This window comes from Camelina sativa, chromosome 16 (genome assembly GCF_000633955.1).
Source record: "Camelina sativa cultivar DH55 chromosome 16, Cs, whole genome shotgun sequence".
NCBI lineage: Eukaryota > Viridiplantae > Streptophyta > Magnoliopsida > Brassicales > Brassicaceae > Camelina > Camelina sativa.
In genome coordinates this window covers 25,512,287-25,517,443 of record NC_025700.1, presented here as the reverse complement: position 1 = coordinate 25,517,443, position 5,157 = coordinate 25,512,287, and positions in this window count along the sequence as shown.

Genomic DNA, 5,157 nt, shown 5'->3' with positions numbered 1-5,157 from the left:
TTTTTTTTTTTTTTTTTTTTTTTTCTTCCCTTTTTAGTTCTTGTTTTCGTTTTTTTCTCTGTTCTCTTCATCATGTCGGGACCGCTGACAACCGCGACCGCTCCCACAAATGACAAGCCATATGGAATCGCTCAGATCCGGGCTTACATACCTATTCAGCTTGACCTCAAGAAGCTGAACTATGATGTCTGGCGTGAGCTCTTCGAGACTCACTGCAGCAGTTTTGGTGTTCTCGGCCACCTTACTGAATCCTCTGCCCCGTCTCCCGATGATGCGAAGCAGTGGAAGGAACGCGACGACCTTGTGAAGATGTGGATCTACGGCACCGTGTCGGAGCAACTTCTCGACACCATCCTCAAAGCCAAGTCCACCGCTCGCGATCTATGGCTCACCCTTGAAGCCCTATTCCGTGACAACAAAGAAGCTCAGTCCATTCAATACGACAACGAGCTTCGTACCCTTGTTATTGGTGACATGAGTGTCACTGATTACACACACAAACTGAAGACTCTTGCTGATCTTTTAGCCAATGTTGATGCTCCAGTAACGGATCGGATGCTGGTCATGCACATGCTAAATGGTTTGTCAACTAAGTTTGACAATATCATTAACGTGATACAGCATCAGTCACCCTTTCCATCTTTCATTAAGGCACGATCTATGCTTTTAATGGAAGAGAAGCGTCTTGTCAAGCAAGTTCCTCCTCTGCCTGCACATAACATTGACTCCTCATCGAACAGTGTTCTGTACACTCACTCGGATCCTCAGCAACACACCCGTCCGCAACAGTTCACCAACTCTGGCCGCAACAACAACTACAACAAACACCGTGGTCGTGGTGGTCGTAATAGCAGGGGTCGCGGTCGGTACAACGGCAACCAGTGGAACAGTGGGTCGTATGTGGCACCTCCTCTGTCCTACTCTCCGGCACCCTGGATGTTCCCCACATCTTACAACTCACCTCCTGGCTTTACCCCTCCCTATTACACGCCACCGATGCAGCATCACTCTGGTCATCCTGGTTCTTTTCAGCCTCGACAACAAGGTGAAGCTCACTACACTCATGGTGTGTCGTCACTGTCTCCTATTGGTGGCAATCAACCTTTCGCCTATATGGCACTTCCTCAGGCTTTCAGCACCATGAACCTGCAGGATCCGACATGCGCTCCATGGGTCATGGACACCGGTGCGACAAATCAAGTTACGGCTGAGTCAGGTACACTTCGTTCCCTTTTTAATATGAGTATTGTTCCCTCTATTACCGTCGGCAACGGGTCCTCTGCTCTTGTAACCAACACTGTCCATACAACCATTCCCTCACCCACTCGACCTTTACACCTCAATCACGTTCTTGTATGCCCTAATATCATCAAAAACCTGGTGTCTGTTCGACAATTTGTTACTGATAATATGTGTACAATAGATTTTGATCCGTTTAGCTTCTGTATTAAGGACCTGCTGACTCGGACAAGGCTGCTCTGGTGTGATAGCGCCAGACCTCTCTACACCATCAAGCCGACTGCTCCACCATCCTCATATGCTCTCGCTGTTTCTACTTCACCTTCCACTCTTTGGCATCGGCGTCTTGGTCATCCTGCTATCCACACTCTTCAATGTTTAGATGCGTCTAGTTTTATTTCTTTTAAAAAGGCTGACATGACGAATTTGTGTCATGCATGTCAACTTGGCAAACACACTCGCATGCCCTTCTTCTCTTCTACCTCTGTTGTTGAACGATCTTTTGATTTAATTCATTCAGATTTATGTACATCTCCTATTGCAAGCGTCAGTGGTGTCAAATATTATTTGATTTTTCTTGATGATTACAGTCACTACGTTTGGGTGTATCCGCTCCATCGCAAAAGTGATGTGCTTAGTCGTTACCTCCACTTCTCTGCCATGGTTAGAACTCGTTTTGGTCGGGGAATCACGGCTCTGCAATGCGATAATGGCCGTGAGTATGACAACAATCAACTGCGTGAATATTTTGCCTCGGTTGGGACAAGTTTTCGTTTTTCATGTCCCTACACTTCCCAACAGAACGGCAAGGCTGAACGGATGCTACGCACCCTGAATAACTTAGTCCGAACTCTCTTGGTCCAAGCTAGCATGCCACTCACATATTGGGTGGAGGCACTTCACATTGCGGCTTATCTCCTTAATGTCTTACCTTCTACTGCGATACAGAACGAGGTGCCGTTTGTCCGACTTTTTGGCTATGTTCCACGGTATGATCGCCTGCGTATTTTTGGCTCCTTGTGTTACCCTAATCTGCTTCCTGCGATGCCTCACAAGCTTGCCCCGCGATCGACTGCTTGCACATTCCTTGGTTATCCCTCGGACCATAAGGGATATCGCTGTCTAGACATGACTACAAAAAAGGTGATTATCTCTCGTCATGTGGTGTTTGATGAATCCATTTTCCCATTTGCGCATCAGTCTGTCGCCTCTGCTTCACCGTAACCGTCATCACCTACACCTATTGTTCCTCGGATTGTTATGCCACCTGCACTACCAGTTCCCGCACCTGCTCCTATGGCTCCATTGAACCTCACCATCCCGGTGCCATATGTGTCGTCTTCCCAACAACAACCGCAAACTCAACCAGTCACGAACTCTCATCCGATGATGACCTGTGCTAAACACGGCATCGTCAAACCTCAAACCCGTTTATGTCTTCACACTACCACGGTCTCTCCTTTACCCAAATCCCATATAGATGCAGCCAAAGACCCGAATTGGACCCCTGCCATGGGAGAGGAGTATGATGCTCTTATTAAAATGGGAACGATAGAACTCGTACCTCGGCCCAAGTTTGCTAATGTGATTCGTTGTATGTGGTTGTACAAGCATAAGTTTAATTCTGCAGGTAAGCTGGTCAGTTACAAAGCATGCCTCATCGCCAATGGGAAATCTTAACAACTTGGCGTGGACTGCGATGAGACATTCAGTCCGGTAGTCAAACCTGCTACGATTCGGGCTGTTCTTGGTGTTGCAACTGCGAAGGACTGGCTGCTTCATCAACTAGATGTCAAGAATGCGTTTCTTCATGGTGACCTCAAGGAGACGGTCTATATGCATCAACCGCCCGGATTTCGTGATGCCAGCAAGCCAGATCATGTGTGTTTGCTACGCCGGTCTCTTTACGGTTTGAAGCAAGCTCCTCGCGTTTGGTATGAGCGGTTCTCCACCTATGCTCGCTGGGTTGGTTTTCGCCAAAGCATCTCTGACACTTTGCTTTTTGTCTTGAACCACGGCAAGGACATTGCCTATTTACTTCTCTACGTTGATGATATTGCGTTGACGGCTTCGTCGCCTTCCCTCATGAAGTCCATTATTGCATCCTTGCCTTCCGAATTTGCCATGACTGACCTCGGTCCGCTCCATCACTTCCTTGGTATCTCAATAATTCGTACACGAGTTGGTGTGTTTCTTCATCAGCAAAACTATGCCGCAGATATTCTGCACCGTGCCGGTATGACAGACTGTAATTCGTGTATCACGCCAGTGGATACAAAGCCTAAGCTCGACGAATCCGAAGGTCCGCTCATTCCCAATCCTACATTGTACCGAAGTTTTGCAGGGGCTCTGCAATACCTCATGTTCACGAGACCAGACATCGCCTATGTGGTTCAACAGGTTTGCCTCTTCATGCATGCGCCGCGCGAGTCTCATTTCAACGCCTTGAAACGTATCCTCTGGTATGTCAAAGGTACCATCTCTCATGGTGTGCAACTCTATCGGTCCACTGCTTTGTCTCTTACTGCCTACACTGACGCGGATTTGGCGGGCTGTCCTTCCACACGCCGTTCTACTTCTGGTTTTTGTGTTTTTATTGGGGATAACATCGTCTCTTGGTCATCTAAGCGACAACATACTGTTTCTCGCTCCAGTGCCGAGGCTGAATATAGAGGAGTCGCTAATGCTGTTGCTGAGTTAGCTTGGATTCGTAATCTTCTCCTTGAGATGCATGTTCCTCTCCCGAAGGCGTCGGTTGTGTTCTGTGACAATGTCAGTGTTGTGTATCTTTCTACAAACCCGGTTCAGCATCAACGTACGAAACATGTCGAGATAGACATTCATTTTGTCCGTGAACGAGTAGCTCTTGGTCATGTGAAGGTCTTCCATGTGCCGTCCTCACATCAGTATGCCGATATCTTTACAAAGGGCCTTCCCGCGCCACTATTTCTTGATTTCCGGTCCAGTCTGAGCGTTCACAAGTCACCAGCTCGGACTGCAGGGGGGGTGTTAGCGTAGATATAGGCATATCTTAGATTCATGTATATCTCATATCATTCGGTGTATATTTGACCTTATCTTGTATCATTCACTATATATATCTTATGAATGCAATCTCTCCGATCACGGAGATTCATCTGATTACAGTTTTTTTTTGGATTATTGCTCTCAAATCCTAGTTCCAAACCTGTTGATTTGGCTATGGATCTTATGACTGCATTATTGGAGCCGACTCCAGCACACTTGTGATTGATTGATTGCTTTTGCTTGTCGCAGGAGGATTTATGGAGAGGAAACAACTGCCCTGAACATCGTGGAGAAGCATCTAGAGTCTCACTAAAAGCAAGAGAACAATGAAATGAGTTACTTTTTGTTTCCCCTTCTTGCGTGTTTCTTCCAGTCTAGAAGGATTGCTCTCAGAATTTGTTTGGAACCATAAGTTATGATGTTATTGTTAGGCTCTCTCTACTCTTCCAAGACCCATCACGATTTGCCTTTTCAGAAACCCATCTTTGCTCACGTTTTGTTTGCCTTAACCAAACATTTTGACCGTTGTTAAAAATCATATATAGCTTGTTTCTAATTAACCAAGTTATATTATTCGAATCAAGTAAGAAAAGTGATCTTAAACTTTCACGATAAGAAGGCGGGAACATGTGTTTTATCAAAAAGTAAAAACTTTTTTTGGTTAATGAATAATAATATACATTTAACAGTTTTTATGACTCTGCTTCCTTTTCTTCTCAAGTTTCTTCAACTTTTTAAATCTTTTTTTAATTTACCAGTAAAATTTATTTAATTCCTCCGAATCTGTGCAAATGTCTAAAATAAAATAAAGAACAATTATGGAAACAAAGTTTATGATTCAACACAATCTACAGATGTTCACTGACAATATCAAAGAAGAAGAGAGAGAAT